Source organism: Homarus americanus, unplaced genomic scaffold (genome assembly GCF_018991925.1).
Source record: "Homarus americanus isolate GMGI-L3 unplaced genomic scaffold, GMGI_Hamer_2.0 scaffold20465, whole genome shotgun sequence".
NCBI classification, from domain to species: Eukaryota; Metazoa; Arthropoda; class Malacostraca; order Decapoda; family Nephropidae; genus Homarus; species Homarus americanus.
In genome coordinates, this window is record NW_024756914.1 from 5,933,678 (window position 1) to 5,951,316 (window position 17,639).

Sequence of the window (17,639 nt, forward strand, 5' to 3'; positions counted from 1 at the left end):
TGTCATACACCATAAAACACACTGAACTGCAAAGTTTATAAACATGTTTGTCCAATCGTAAACCTGCACTACAATTTTGCTGAATAAATATGATTATCTTTATAATCATCGCACACATTACATTTTTAACATGCCACAAATATTGACTTTCAATAATGACCTTGACCTTTGATAAACTCAATTTCCTGTTCTATACTTTGTCTAGTGATCCAAAATTCACTCAAGGTTCCTTGCTAGATCAGTGGCATCACTACAGGGGTCATGATAGCTATACAGATATTTTTCACAGCTGACCTTGAACTTGTGATCAACTTGTACTTAACGTACAGAGGTGAAAAAACACTGATGTTTCATTGTAATATCTTATACCCCTAGGAAGAGACTTGTTTTCCCTAGCTAAATCCCTGCTACCACGACACATTAGAAACAATTATATAGTAATAATAAAGATCAATATAATTATTATTAAGCGCTGGTATTGCCCTGACTGCATAGACAAAGTGAAAGGCGATTGCAAGCCATAGGGAAACGAGTTTCCTTGGGACGAATATAGATGAAGCTGGGTCCTTGCTGATTGCCAAACTAGAGCAAGTTGGGAAAGAGATCCTTGCTAAGACTTAGGAAGTTGCTGATAGAATGGAGGTAGTGAAGAGGAGTTATGCTCAGGTGGCGGAGAGTAATGTAGGATCCGAACAAGTTCTACAGTAGCTAGGGACTCTGAAAAAGTGTGTCGAAGAGATGGCAACTAGCAGACCTACTGTTAGGGGAGAGGAGGAACAATGGGAACGTTTCGAGCTCAGGAACAATGTAATAGTTTTTGGAGTCCCTGAGAGCCAGTCGGACGAAGCCGAGAGTAGGAAAACACACGATAACTTTTAGTTTGAGAATATTTATACAGGGGTTCTGAATGTCAGCCCCCCAGGATGTGAGGAGGCTGGGACAAAAGCAGGAGGACAAGCCTAGCCCCCTCAGGATCACACTAGTGAGTGAGGAGAAGAAATGGGAAGTTATTCGGCAGGCAAAAAACTTCGCAAGGAGCGATTTTGGGGGGAATGTATTCATTCACCCAGATTGCACAGTACTGCAGAGGGAACAGCACAAGAAGCTCCTGCAGGGCTTGAAGAAGAGGGGGTAAGAGTCAAGGAGGAACGGGGATGGGTGTACTATCGTGCACCAAAGTTGTGTCCATTACCCAGCCACAGTGAGGGTTCGAATTGCCTTGAGTCTGAAGTTTCGAAACAGCTGGGGGAACCGCTATGGTCGGCCAACAGATGTCGCCCACTGTAGTGTGTGTGGGGGGGAGAATAGTCTAGTAACAGGCTGTGTGTAGGTGGAGCTTAACATCGTGAATTCCGCAATCACTGATAACAATAAGAATGTCATGAAGATAGTTAATATTATTAAGCATGGTGAGAGATGTGTAACGGGTAAATAAAAGCACTACAACAACCATATCTCTGCCGTTCATGTCTACGACGGTGCGACTGATGGGCACACCAGTAATTAATTTTCCGTGACTACCAGTATTGGTAGTCACGGAGAATACACAAGTTGTTACCAAGGTTGGCGCCACCCACACCAGGGGAAGGTGGTGATGTCGAACACTGAAACATGCCGAGGTCTCATTCCTACCATTGTCGTCACTAACAGGTAAGTCGCGTTAATTTGTCACCATAGCCCATGTCGTCCTTATACTATTGCAGGGTGTCCCATGAGTGACAGCAGATATTTGTAGAGGTGAAAGAATATGTGATATTGAGTTGAAAATCTTCTATACACATAAGCATTTTTCGGTTTACTTTAGGCGTGAGGTGCCAACTTCATGAAGCCGGGATCGACTGCCATATTTCAGCTCACAAAGGGTGGCTAACACCTACTCACAAGGAGTGTCGACTCGGCTTTGCATTGGAACACCTTCCACATATAGAAGAATACTGGAGAACCATTATATTTACCGATGAAACGGTGTTCAGGTCAGTGGGAGCCGAAGCAAGGCAGTGGGGCAGCCTCCCATCACACGCTACCATGAGAAACACATTCAACATTGCGCAGTGAGTGGTAGGGTGTCAGTGTCATTCTGGGGGTGGATGTGGGCACATGGGCCAGGTGAACCTGTCAAGATCAATGGCCGTTTCACTGGTGAGCAGTATGTAGACATCCTGTTGCAAGTGCCAATTCCTATGGCAGTTCCAGCCCCCCACACTATCAGGCTGGTTCATGACAACAGTCCCATTCATACCAGCAACATAGTGAAGGACTACCTCCAGGATCACCCTGAAATTGAGGTCATAGACTGGTCAACACTCGGATGTGATATTAATCCGATTGAACATATTTGGGCCATGATGAAACGTGATTGGGATATTAGGGAGCAGCGAACCTGTGCAGCAATAGAGGCCAAAGCTTACGACGTGTGGGAGTGTGTACATCGACGACCAGGGGTGTGCCCGAAGCTGGTCGACTCCATCCCTAATCGCCTTGATGAAGTCCCGAATGCAATGGATGGCTGGACCAAATACTAAGATGTGTGTATTGGTGTATTGTTTGGATTTTAGTATTGTTTGTAAATACAATTAATATATATTAACTCACCTACAGTGTTATCTTAAATCCATGTCCTTAATGATGTCTTAAACTATATCGCATGAAAATTCATAACAAAGTAACTTAACAGCCACAAATTATGTATTGTGTGGTATACAATGATCTGTATGACACGTCGTGGAATGTGTTGTCTTATAACACAATATAATTATATAGTTACAATTGCTACCATCATTGAAATGCTCATGATGTTCAGCACACAATATTAACGGTAACTGAGCACACTCCAAAATATATGAAGCTTGCATATTGTGGTGGGGTGTTTAAACACTGGAACTTGGAAGAATTGGAACAGTCACCTAGATTAAGTCTGAATACTATTTTACACTACTGATAACTTTTTCACTCCACTCTTTTTAACATAAGTATATAATTATATAATATTGCATATTATCACAAATATTTATTAAGCAAAGGATGGGTGGAATATAAAAGAATATTACCATAACCTCTTTGTTGGAATAACAACAAAATTGTGACGTGGTCGCTGAGTAAAACTAACTGACCAAGGACCTCCACCCTGATCCTTGCATATTTCACTTTTATCCTTACTATATTCCATTCTTTAAAGTATCATTGTGACCTGAGCAGCAATAAGCACCCAGGGCAATGCACCTGCTCCATGAATTCGTAACCATAAAGAAATAACTGAGACAAAACATGGTTAAAAGGCAGCTTGAAATTATGGTGGTATAAATAATAAATAAACCTACCTCATCCAGCCCCCACCTCTATTCCCCCCCCCCCACTCGCACTACAGTGGGCGACATTTGTTGGCCGACCATAGCATTTCCCCCAGCTGTTTCGAAACTTCAGACTCGAGGCAATTCGAACCCTCACTGTGGCTGGGTAGTGGAAACAACTTTGGTGCACGATAGTACAGTACAGGTACACACAGTACTTGTTCATATTCTCAGTTTACACGCACAGTATACCATGTGAATCTTTAATCTCCACATACAATACACTCATAGTGCTTCATAGTTGTTTTTTTTTTATCAAACTCTTAAGTGGGGCAAATTTTATATCCTTCCCCCTACAGGAATTGCCTAGCTTATACTACAGGTTGTCAAGGGGCGACTTTGAAGTTTATAAACAGCTCAGAGGGAATTACTCAGTCGAGGGTTCATACCTGAAGCAGGGGGACCTGCCCCACTAGCCTAGCAGGGCGGGTGGTCACAGCTTATGGTTAAAGAAGCCACAAGTTCGGAAAATTGTCAAGGCAAACTTTTTCTGAGTTTGTAAACTCTCGGCGCACACTGCCAGAGAGTGAGCTCATTCAAGACCAGACTTGACCAACACTGGCGCAGGTGCAGATACATTCTGGAGCCAGTTCTTGCCCAGTACTTGCCAATGACGTTCACTTCAGCAAGTCAGCCGTAAACCTCAAGCCAGCCTCAGAGAGCCAAACAATCTAAAAGAAATAACAAACCCTTCTCCATATCCACACACTCTCCCTCCCATCCACCCACCCTTCCTCCCATCCACACACCCAACCTCCAATCACACACCCTTCCTCCCATCCACATACCCTACCTCCAATCCACACACCCTTCCTCCCATCTACACACCCTAGAAAGAAAAAAATTAATATTTGATGATTTTGATATTCTTCATGAGCAAAGAGCGAGTCATCAGTCGAACATTAACTCGCGTCTCACGGCCTAAAACCCCAAATAATAATAATAATAATAATAATAATAATAATAATAATAATAATAATAATAATAATAGTAATAATAATAAAAATAGTAATGGAAGTATTACGCTTATGCTAACCGTGGAAGCCAACTGCTTGTTTGATTGTGGACTAGTTTAGTGACGTAAGAGCGGATCGTTGACGAAGCTTCGAAACTCATGACTCTTTCGTTAATAATTATCAGTTTTATTTTAGCTAATGGTGGATAGAAGTGATTTAAGAAAATTAATGAGATTATAGATGACGGACCAATCGTGTATGGTGTTCTTTCCGCCGTCCAGTCGATTATTTTCATATGAATCAGTAAAGCGAACCAATGAATTAATGAATCGAAGCACCTCGGGTTCGCCCACTAGCCAGTGATCATTACAGGTACGGCAGTGGTGGCGGCAACGTGTGTGTGGTCATACAGTATTTGATCGCTATTTCCATGTTTTACGTTTGCTGTTTGTGGATTACCTCATGTTTGTGGCGTCGTGAGGACTTCCAGGACTCTACATTGTGGTTATTAGCAGCTGAGTGAAGGTAAGGTGATAACAAGTTGTGTTGTTGTACTGTGGGGTCCAGGGAGGAGGAGGCGGTAGTGTAGCTCTCCTAACCTGTAGCGGGGTAACAGAGCCATCAGTGTAGAGGACGACCCTACCTGGGGACCAGTGGGCGATCCTGGAGAGGTGGTATTTGCAGAGAATAACAGGGTTCACGTGGGATTTCGGGAGCGGTCCACCGAGGGCAATCACTTCAGGTTGAAAATCCAGCCAGGGAGAAGGAGACGAACCAACAGCAGGGGTTCACTTGGATCTCGGGTTGTATATCGTAACGTGCGTATTTCTCTCCTACAAGTCCAGGGTTCGAATCGCCTCTGGTTTAAATGTATGTCTGACGTAGCACGATTTCCGGTTTTTGCCTGCACCAACATTGGATAAACTAACCACCCAGAAGGCTTGTGTCCCGATATCAGGTGTTCTTATATATGGTAAACAAAAATACTCAGCCTTTGGATACGCCCCTAGTAACTACGCCACTAGCAACCACGCCACTAGCAACTACGCGTGTATTATCATTTTATATTTAGCCTTTCATCTAGAGGATATCCACTGAGGGAATTAGTATGATTGAACATTCATAAATAGTAAATGAGGAACTCTGAGGTAGGTTATTATTGCACGGGGACGAAGCCATAATGTGGGGTGAAATGAAACCTAATCTAACCTAACCCCTGTAAATCAAACCAAGTGTGTCTGTAGTGATGATGAATTGTCTTATAATAACGGGATCATTCAGCAGCATCAATCATCATCATTATTCATCATCACCATCATTATCATCATTCATTGTTTATCATCATCATCGTCGTTATCACATATACACCATCATTATCGTCATCATTCATTATTTATCATCATCGTCGTCATCACATATATGCCATCATTATCATCATCATCATCATCTATCATCACACACACCACACATTACCACCCCTGAGCCTTCTCCCCCGCCCGCCTTGACTACCAGCAGTGTCAGTTGGTACAAATTAGTGGTTATTTCGGTTTGTTTACGCCATTTTGTAGATTTTCTCATAAAAATAAATATATCGTAATACCAAATAAAAATCTTTATTTGGCATATGCAATAAATTCTGATTATCTACATGACATTACGTGTAATTTATTCAGAATGTATTCATCATGCAGAACCTCTACCTATGGGAATATGTCAACCTGTCGTTTGTATCATGAGTTCTGAGTGGCTGATCACCACAAAGGAAGCCCTGAATCTGTATCGAGAGCTCTGAGTGGCTGGGCACCACAAACGAAGCGCTGAATCAGGAGTCGAGCTTGGAGCCACATTTCTCTGAACCATCTGTGATTTTTGTTGATCAGCTGAATAAAAAACGTTTCCCATTATTTCCTACAGAAGCAACACAGTTTTTCTGTTATTGAGCATTTACATGTAATATCCGGTCCTTATCATTACAAGAGTGTCGGTTAGATAGAAGTTTCGATCGGGTGGTTCAGTGTCTGGGAGTCGAGCTCTCAGTTGTCACTTTGGAAGGTATCAGTACTTTCTTATGGTGTCAAATTAAGCAAAACAATTATGAGCACGCCAGCCATCCGATTAAGTGTTATTACTAAGGTTCGCAAGTGACGCTTTATATCATGTGCTTCAACACCACAAGAGCGTATGTTCGTACTGGAGATGGTTCAGTGTGTGGTGGAGATGTGGATGAACTTTAGACCAGGGACAGCCAGACGTGGAGGGAGGGAGCCTGCCAGTAGTGAGACGGTCGAGGCGGTTAGTGGATGTGTAACGGAAGTTAACGTTTACAAAATGCTCCTAAATTAATACATCCAGTTGTCAAGGATTATAAAATACAGACGCCATCATGTGTGTGTTGGTGTTGAAAAATATAAGGTATGTCGCTGTGTATATTGCCCTTACAACTTATTTCTCTCTCCAATCTACGTCAATTCGATAGCCCATTAATTGTATAGACATGATGATGACTGGGACTTAATTATACTGAATGATCTTGACAGCTTCACTGGGGTAGAAATCCATTTCAACGTGATTTGGTTGTAGGAGTTTAAGGTTAGGTACCAGAACAAGGCGACCACCCACGCTGATTAACCCGACCTTCTCCCCTAGACCATTATCCGGTTTAGCATTTATACGGAGTCCTTTAACACGGTTTTAGAGGATTATGAACATTAGATTAACACCTAATCGTGTCCATGATCAAACCTTACAAGTGGTTGTTCCCAGTCGGCGTAATAGAGATGTCTCAACTGTGTACATTATGCCTTCAGTCTTCATTGGTGTATTCATAAGTGTTCTAAGTGGTCTATGATTGTCGGGAACAAAATGTAAACAGCACTTTTAGGCTAAAACGTATGTAACAATATAAGCAACTAACCACTCAGCGCAGCCAAACTCAGCTCGACATTAGCCATCACGTGAAGATTAGGCACCCAATCAGATTTTACTTGTTATACACAGAAGTGCCACTTTTGGTGGGGTGTGTGTTAGGGTAGTTAATCTTCAGGTGATATAAGATGGGCTGCTGCCATATCTTCGTGATTTCATAATTTTATCTTGTTTAAACCAAACACGATTTCTATGAGCGTTTTAAATCCCAGTGTAAGAGGCGGTGTTACCTTGTTCACCTGACAGTCAAATATTGTAGCCAGGAACAATCAGATCCATCTAGAGTACATCAGTTGGTCACTGTGGAGGAATGGTGGTGGTGGGGAACTGTGTGTGGTGGTGGCGGGAGGTAACTCACTTGCCAACCTCCAATCACCAGTGTAAAGGTGATATTTTCGATAAGTAGAATAATATACTTTTGTGCTATAAATTATTACATAGTCAAGTGAAGTATAATGGTCAAATAAATAGTTTACTTTCCATTATCACCGTATTTACTGTGTTGGGAAAAAATATTTGTGACCTTCGCAAGATATTCACTGATATTTAGGGAAATGAAGAAGAGAAATTAAAGAATATCACTATCAGAAAAGAGGATGTTCTTAAGAAGATAAATAAATTAAAGAAGACAAAATTCCCAGGGCCGGATGAAATTTTCCCTCGAGTTTTGAAAGAGTGTAAGGAACAGATTAGCGGACCCCTCGTAAATTTATTTACAAAATCATTAGACACGGGAGTTGTGCCAGACTCGTGGGAACAGGCAAATGTAGTACCCATATTCAAAAAGGGTGAAAGAACATCAGCGTCAAATTACCGGCCTATTAATTTGACTCCAGTAGTGGGGAAATTTCTTGAATAAATTATAGCAAATAACATCCGATCGCATTTAGAGAAAAACAAATTAATCTACGATTTTCAACAAGGATTTACAAAGGGAAAATCTTGTCTAAAAATCAGCTGACTTTTTTTTAGGAGAGTCTTCGAGGTAGTAGATAATGACGAAAATTACGATGTTATTTACTTAGAGTTTAGCAAAACGCGTGACAGTACTGCATCATAGGCTTCTGAGAAAAGTTAAGGCTCATGGTATCGAGGGGAAGTTTTAAATTGGATAAAATCATGGCTCACCGATAGAACACAGAGGGTCAGCGTAGTTGGTGTTAAATCTGAGAGGGGCTGTGTAACCAGTGGGGTTCCCCAGGGGTCAGTACTGGGCCCACTCTTGTTCATAATCTACATAAACGATCTAGATACTGGGATCAGCAGTGACATAAGTAAGTTTGCGAATGACACCAAAATAGGGCGGTAGATTAATTCAGGGAAGGATGCAAATGCACTATAGGAGGATTTAAATAAACTGCAGGAGTGGTAAGTAAAATGGCAAATGAAATTCAACACCAGCAAGTGCAGCGTACTTAATATTGGAAGAACAAATACTGTTAATATATACAGCCTTAACAACATCAACCTAGAGAAGTCGACTTGTGAAAGAGACCTAGGGGTACTTGTAAGCACGGACCTACGGCCTAGAAAACAGTGCGTTAATGCTCGAAATAAGGCACACCGAGTATTAGGTTTTATATCTAGAAGTGTAAGTAATAAGAGTGCAGAAGTCTTATTGCAACTATATCTTGCGCTAGTCAGGCCGCACCTCAATTATGCGGTTCAGTTCTAGTGCCCTTATTATAGAATGGATATAAATTCACTGAAGTCGGTGCAGCGAAGAATGACGAAAATGATTCCGGGACTTAGAAACCTTCCATATCAAGATAGGTTAAAGAAACTTAACTTGCATTGCCTAGAAAGACGAAGAGTGGCAGGGAGATGAGATAGAAGTATTTAAGTGGGTGAAAGGAATCATTAAAGGAGATATAGATAAAGTTCTTATAGTACCCGAGCAAGATAGGACTTGTAGCAACGGATTTAAATTGGATAAGTTTAGGTTTAGGAGGGAGATAGGAAGGAACTGCTTCACAATTAGGGTGGTTGATGAGTGGAACAAGCTTAGCAACTTTGCAGTAAGTGCTGGAACATTGGAAAGTTGTAAAAGGAGGCTAGATGGATTTATGGATGATAGAGAGTGGTAGTAACTCGACAGGAGATGCCATGCACAGGCCAACCGGCCTATTGCAGACTCCATATTTTCTTATCACTTTGTAATACCTGTTGTGTATCACATTAATTGTTTTAAATAAGTTCTGGAACTCTTTAGTGGCAGGGCTGAGGTAAACACTTTTTTTTCTTTATTGTTGAAGTAATTATATACACAGTACTTAGTGTGGGAGAGAATGTATTGTGAATTATCTCCATTCGTCCACCACCCTGTTTGTGAACCAGTTCCTTCCTATCTCCCTCCTAAACCTAAACTTATCCAATTTAAATCCGTTGCTACGAGTCCTATCCTGCTCTGATATTATAAGAACTTTATCTATATCTCCTCTATTGATTCCTTTCACCCACTTAAATACTTAAGTACTTCACCACAATCACTTAACCAAAATCACTTCGCCACAATCGCTTCACCACCATCATTTCACCATCACCACAATCACAATCACTTCAATTGTGTCTTATAAAAACTAATCCACATTATAGAAATATTGCCCAGGCGTTTAGTATCTTAACCGCGGCTCATAAGCTAGTTACCGTGGGTGATGTAATTATATAAACATAATGTTTGTAGCCCACATTAATATAAGTATTACGGTCTGTCTGACGGGCTAATACATTATTATAATGTACCACCCATTTCTATATTTATCATTTTTTTAAGTTGTTGTTCAGGTTTTAATCACCAGTAATTAGATATTTATTATAACGTAGATATGAGGATAAATATTGAAAAATACGATTGTGGAAATCAAATTTACTTTTAATATTTACCAACACAGGTTATACAGAATATCAATAGCCTGTCCAATGGCCTCCTTTTTATATAGCCCCCTGGAGCCTTCTTGGGACTGAGACACAAGGTTATATAGGTGGTTGGTTCCTCACAAACTGCTCACACTCGTCCTGGGTGTGTAGGAGGAGTCAGGACCAGTGTTTAGCTTGTCTTCAGGTTTCCACGCGTTCAATATCTGGGTCCAAATGGTCTCTATAGGGTTGAGGTCTGGGTAGCAGTCAAACAGTCATAGTAATCTCTTAACACAAGCAATGGCCCTATACAATATTATATTAGTGATATTAAATGTTTCAATAAAAGTACAACATTATTATTCTATTGGGTAAAGGAAAAGTTGTATTGTTTAACTGAAAGAAACTTATTGAATATGGACCTGGAGATTTAGATGGCTAGTCCAAAAGGTCAATTTCATTCGACCTTTCTTCTGACCAGCGCTTCATGTCTCGTGCCGTGTGAACAGGGCAGTTATCAAAGAAGTGAACAATATTCATGAAACATAATTTGTTAACACTTATACCATGAATTGGCGCCTTCATATTGGTGAAAATGCGCGACTTAAAAAAATAAAATAGGCGAGTGTGGAGGCACGGATGGTGGGCAGCCTCCAGCAGCTCGAGGCAAACGTCAGAGATGATGATGGGTAATGTAAACTGTTGTACACTGAAGAGGAAAAATAAGAGATAACTGTGTTATATACTGATGGAAAAAGAACAAAATATTGGTATTGAGGGAAAGGTGTTTGTTGATCAAGTAACCCAAATTAAGGAGCACATTTCAGTATTAATAGTATGGATAGATCTACGTAGTATTAGTTAAGGGCTGCAAATTGGTGGCAATTTTACTGTATTAATACAAGACTAATACCATATGTTGGAGTTTGATAAACTTTATATAGGAGCAACTTTTGTAGACTATTACAAATTCTAAATTGCAATTTAAGATATGTATGCCCTTTTTGACCCGATCTAATGTTGACACTGGTGTATATACTATTCAACACAGCATGGTGGCTCACTGGCAGGGTACCTGTTGTGGATGATGGAGGCCTCGGGTTCGACTGCCAGATGGACTGAAGTCGTGTTGAACTGGACGAGGCAGAGACACGATTTTGAATGGTTCGTAAGTAAAATTTATGTTTTACCAGTGATGTTGAGGCTGGTGCAATGGAATTACTCTACTATAGAAAAAGAAGTTGTGGCTCTGCTTATGGCACTGGAAAAGTTTAACATATATCTTGGCAACACCTACCAGAGAATTGTAGTTTACAGTGACCATAATTTATTACAGTTCAGAAGTCGAATGAAAAACAAGAATCAGAGACTTAATAGATGGTGATTAACTCTGCAGGGAAGGACTTGGTATGTTTGTAGGAGTGAGGGAAGGACTTGGTATGTTGTGTAGGAGTGAGGGATGGACTTGGTATGTTGTGTAGGAGTGAGGGAAGGACTTGGTATGTTGTGTAGGAGTGAGGGAAGGACTTGGTATGTTGTGTAGGAGTGAGGGATGGACTTGTAGAATTGTGTATGAGTGAGGGAAGGACTTGGTATGTTGTGTAGGAGTAAGGGAAGGACTTGGTATGTTGTGTAGGAGTGAGGGAAGGACATGGTATGTTGTGTAAGAGTGAGGGATGAACTTGGTTTGTTGTGTGGGAGTGAGGGATGAACTTGTAGTGTTGTGTAGGAGCGAGAGAATTTCGTAGCAAATGAGCTATCTCATTCACCAGACTGAAAATAAAACACAAGTGTTTTATCTTTGCTGAGGGAGTTTTATAAGGGACTGAATATATTTAATTGAGAGGTAATTACGCTGCTTCTTCAGTAGGTAGGACTATATTTTATATATGTTCCTCTATGTAAACATTGTCTAGTATGTTATATATATTAATTTATCATAAGTATGTAAAAAGTAAATCATCTTAACGTTGCGCATTTGTTAGGTAAAACAGTATGGTAATTGGCGGCATGGTATCCACATTGTGTGGGTCATGGCAAGTGCAGGGAGGTAGACGAGCCTGGCTGGTGATAGTGTGTGGTGCAAGTGTGGTACAATTGGTCTGGACTCAGGATATATCTATATGGAGATAAGTGGTGTATACTTTTGTACTTTTCTAGTGCATGGTGAGGCTGAGGTTCGGGTTAATTTAAGCTGTGGTCATCTGTACTGTACTTAAATTGTTCCTTTACTTGACCTTTGTTTGTGGTCTCTTAACTTTATAATGCTAAGTTATGGATTTCATGATTGATCTTCAACATGATACCTATATTTTGAGTTAATCTGAGGGTTATTATTGAGAACGTGGTGGAGATAATATAAGAGTCATTATAGTGTATACACTGCTTGTTGTTGTGACCACTCGTGTGACTTGTGACTTGACTAGTGGTAAATTCTTGATAAAGAGGAGTGCTGGCATAACAGTATGAAGAAAGAGTGATTTTAATTCTTGTCGCCCTGCAATATGTACAAAATAAAACTATTTTTGGTTAATAAAATTATAATTTCACAGGTATTAACAGAAAATACTACTCCAGGGAGGATGAGCACCATAACTTGGTGTACAGATGACGAGGCAACATCAAGATGGACAAGAGAAACGATCAAGATTACAGTAAAGGATGAACATTCTCTAAATAACTCAGTCTACCAAACATGACAGGAAGTTGTATTGTATATATGTAAGTGTTGGTTAAATACGTCCACATAAATACTAAAACAGATTTTAACAGTGTGTTGAAATCTTATCTACTGACTACTGTAGAGATACTGTAGGAATGAGGAAAGAACAAGCAATATTATGTAGGAGTGAGGGAAGGACATGCGGTGATGTGGAGGAGTGAGGGAAGGACATGAAGTGTTGTGTAGAAGTGAAGAAAGGACATGAAGTGATGTGTAGGAGTGAGGGAAGTACTTCTAGTATTGTGTAGGAGTGAGGGAAGTACTTCTAGTATTGTGTAGGAGTGAGGGAAGGACATGGGGTGTTGTGTAGGAGTTTGGAAAAGACATGAAGTGATGTGTAGGAGTGAGGGAAGGACGTGCAGGGTTGTGTAGAAATGAGAGAAGGACTTCTATTATTGTGTAGGAGTGAGGGAAGGACTTGCAGTGTTATGTAGGAGTGAGGGAAGGACTTGCAGGAGTGAGGGAAGGACTTGCAGGAGTGAGGGAAGGACTTGCAGGAGTGAGGGAAGGACTTGGTGTTCTGTAGAAATGAGGGAAGGACTTCTAGTATTGTGTAGGAGTGAGGGAAGGACATGGGGTGTTGTGTAGGAGTTAGGATATAGACATGAAGTGATGTGTAGGAGTGAGGGAAGGACGTGCAGCGTTGTGTAGAAATGAGAGAAGGACTTCTAGTATTGTGTAGGAGTGAGGGAATGACTTGCAGGGTTGTGTAAGAGTGAGGGAAGTACTTGTAGGAATGTGTAGGACTGAGGGTCGGACTTGCAGGGTTGTGTAGCAGTGTAGGAAGGACATGCAGGGTTGTGTAGGAGTTAAGGAAGGACATGCAGGGTTGTGTAGGAGTGAGGGAAGGACTTGCAGGGTTGTGTAGGAATGAGTGAAGGACTTGCAGGGTTGTGTAAGAGTGAGGGAAGTACTTGTAGCAATGTGTAGGACTGAGGGAAGGACTTGTAGGGTTCTGTAGGAGTGTAGGAAAGACATGCAGGGTTGTGTAGGAGTTAAGGAAGGACTTGCAGGGTTGTGTAAGAGTGAGGGAAGGACTTGCAGGGTTGTGTAAGAGTGAGGGAAGTACTTGCAGGGTTGTGTAGGAGTGAAGGAAGGACAAGCAGGGTTGTGTAGGAGGAGGGAAGGACTTGCAGGGTTGTAAGAGTGAGGGAAGGACTGCAGGGTTGTGTAAGAGTGAGGGAAGTACTTGCAGGGTTGTAGGAAAGAAGGAAGGTCAAGCAGGGTTGTGTAGGAGTTAGAAGGACATGCAGGTTTGTGTAGGAGTGAGGGAAGGACTTGCAGGGTTGTGTAGAGTGAGGGAAGGACTTGCAGGGTTGTAGGAGAAAAGAAGGACAGGCTTGTAGAAGTGAGGGAAGGACTTGCAGGGTTGTGTAGGAGTGAGAGAAGGACTTGCAGGGTTGTGTAAGAGTGAGGGAAGTACTTGTAGTAATGTGTAGGACTTAGGGAAGGACTTACAGGATTGTGTAGGAGTGAAGGAAGGACTTGCAGGGTTGTGTAGGAGTTAAGGAAGGATTTGCAGGGTTGTGTAGGAGTGAAGGAAGGATTTGCAGGGTTGTGTAGGAGTGAGGGAAGGACTTGCAGAGTTGTGTAGGAGTGAGGGAAGTACTTGCAGGGTTGTGTAGGTGTGAAGGAAAGACAAGCAGGTTTGTGTGTATGGGGAGTGGGGAAGACTGCAAGTTTGTGGCAGGTGTAGGAAGGACATACTGCAGTTTAATGTGGGGTTAAGGAAGGACACTCTGAGGGTTGTGTAGGGTGAGGACTTACAGGGGTTGTGTAGAGATTGAGGAAGGACTTACAGGGACAATGTAGGTGTGGGGAAGGGAAAGACAAGCAGGTTTGTGTAGGGGTGGGGGCTGACTTGCAGGGTTGTGTAGGGAGTGGGGAAGGACTTGCAGGGGTTGTGTAGGTGTGGAAGGAAGAACAGCAGGTTTGTGTAGGGTGAGGGAAGGACTTGCAGGGGTTACATAGGGTGGGGAGGACTTGCAGGGTTGTATGGGTGTGAGGAAGGAAGAAGACAAAGCAAGGTTTATTATGGGGAGTAAAGGACTTGCAGTGTTGTGTAGGGTGAAGAAAGGGCATGAAGTGATATGTGGGGAGTGAGGGCTTTACAAGTGTGTAGGAGTGAGGAAGGACATAGAGATTGTTTAATGTAGGAGTTAGGAAAACACATGAAGTGATGTGTGGGAGTGAGGGGAAGGACATTGGGGTTGACATAGGGAAATGAGAGAAGGACTTCTAGTATTGTGTAGGAGTGAGGGAAGGACTTGCAGTGTTATGTAGGAGTGAGGGAAGGACTTGCAGGAGTGAGGGAAGGACGTGCAGGGTTGTGTAGAAATGAGAGAAGGACTTCTAGTATTGTTTAGGAGTGAGGGAAGGAGTTGGTGTTGTGTAGAAATGGTAGAAGGACTTCTAGTATTGTGTAGGAGTGAGGGAAGGACTTGTAATATTGTGTAGGAGTGAGGGAAGGGCTTCTAGTATTGTGTAGGAGTGAGGGAAGGACTTGCAGGGTTGTGTAAGAGTGAGGGAAGTACTTGTAGGAATGTGTAGGACTGAGGGAAGGACATGCTGGGTTGTGAAGGAGTTAAGGAAGGACATGCAGGGTTGTGTAGGAGTGAGTGAAGGACTTGCAGGGTTGTGTAGGAGTGAGGCAAGTACTTGTAGCAATGTGTGGGGGACTGAGGGAAGGCATGGGGTTGTGTAGGAGTTAGGGAAGGACATGCAGGGGTTGTGTGGGGAGTTAAGGAAGGACATGTGGGGTTGTGTGGGTGGGGAAGGACTTGCAGGTATTGTGTAGGAGTGAGGGAAGGACTTGCAGGTGTTGTGTAGGAGTGAGGGAAGGACTTGCAGGGTTGTGTAGGAGTTAATTATTTGCAGGGTTAGTAATGTAAAGGTGAAAGGGAAGGACGTGCAGGGTTGTGTAGAAATGAGAGAAGGACTTCTAGTATTGTGTAGGAGTGAGGGAAGGACTTGCAGTGTTGTGTAGAAATGAGAGAATGACTTCTTGTATTGTGTAGGAGCGAGGGAAGGACTTCCAGTGTTTTGTAGGAGTGAAAGAAGGACTTGCTGGGTTGTATAGGAGTGAGGGAAGTATTTCTATTATTGTGTAGGAGTGAAAGAAGGTTTTGTAGTATTGTGTAGGAGTGAGGGAAGGGCTTCTAGTATTGTGTAGGAGTGAGGGAAGGACTTGCAGTGTTGTGTAGGAGTGAAAGAAGGACTTGCAAGATTGTGTAGGAGTGATTGAAGGACTTGCAGGGTTGTGTAAGAATGAGGGAAGTACTTGTAGGAATGTGTAGGACTGAGGGACGGACTTGCAGGGTTGTGTAGCAGTGTAGGAAGGACTTGTGGTAATGTGTAGGACTGAGGGAAGGACTTGCTGGCTTGTGTAGGAGTGAGTGAAGGACTTGCAGGGTTGTGTAAGAGTAAGGGAAGTACTTGCAGTAATGTGTAGGACTGAGGGAAGGACTTGCAGGGTTGTGTAGGAGTGAAGGAAGGACTTGCAGTGTTGTGTAGGAGTGAGGGAAGGACTTGTAGTGTATTGTATGAGTGAGGGAATGACTTGTAGTGTGGTGTATGAGTGATGGAAGGATTTGTGGTGTTGTGGAGAAGTGAGAGAAGGACTTGCAGTGTTGTGTAGGAGTGAGGGATGGACTTGCAGGGTTGTGTAGGACAGAGAAAAGGACTTGTAGTGTGGTGTATGAGTGACGGAAGGGCTTGTAGTGTTGTGTAGGGTTGAGGGAAGGACTTGTAGTGTGGTGTAGGAGTGAGGGAAGGAGTTGTAGTGTTGTGTATTAGTGAGGGAAGGACTTGTAGTTTTGTGTAGGATTGAGGGAAGGACTTGTAGTGTGGTGTAGGAGTGAGGGAAGGACTTGTAGTGTGGTGTAGGAGTGAGGGAAGGACTTGTAGGATTGGCCATATAGACTTTGTGGCGTTGCGATGCTTTTAACTTCTAATACACTGTTGTAAATCTATGTGGATTTGTAACTAGACAGTCAGGAAGTATTTTTGTTCAATTTAATTATTTTTGGACTTTTGTTTCATCTTCATTTGCTATGTTTCTTTCCTGGCAGTGAAATACAAGATGTTAGTTTAAGATTTTACTGTAAAATTGAGTAATTATTACAGCTTTACAACACTTGTAACCAATGAGCATTTCCTGTGGGCAAACTTTTGAAATTGTAAAAATTAGATTGTATATGTTTGTAAATGTTCTGAGGCAGTATGTCACTCCTTGGGGCTATGTAGAGGCCCCAGGGCTGTGTGCCTGAACTGTTTGGCTAGTTGGGCTGTGTGATGATCATAGGTGGTTGTGTAATGGATTTCAGGACTGTGTAAGGTTGTCAGGATAGTCTGATCAACCAGAGGCTGTTTTGGCCTATTGTGTATATCAATCTGAGATGTGTGGGTCTCTTAGAGAGCTACTGTACTTGTGACTGAGGGGTTAATTGATGCTCCTAATGTCTGTGTACAGAAAAAGATGATATATCCTAAATAGTCAGTCTACCCGACATGACAGGAAGTTGTATTTGTGTATAATATTTACTGTTGGTTCGACAGTCTTTATAAATGCTAAAATAGATTATAAAGGTTATTGAAAGTTTATCTACTGATTACCGTAGGGCTGAGGAAGGACATGCAGTATTGTGTAGCATTGAGGGAAGGACTTCAGTATTGGCAGCGATGAGGAGGAAGGACATGTAGTGATCTCATATGAGAAAGGACTTGCTGACCTCCTAATGAATGAGAGGACTTACTGACCTGTAATTAGTGAGAGAAGGACTTACTGACCTGGTAATTAGTGAGAGGAGGGTTTACTGACCTACTAAGGAGTGA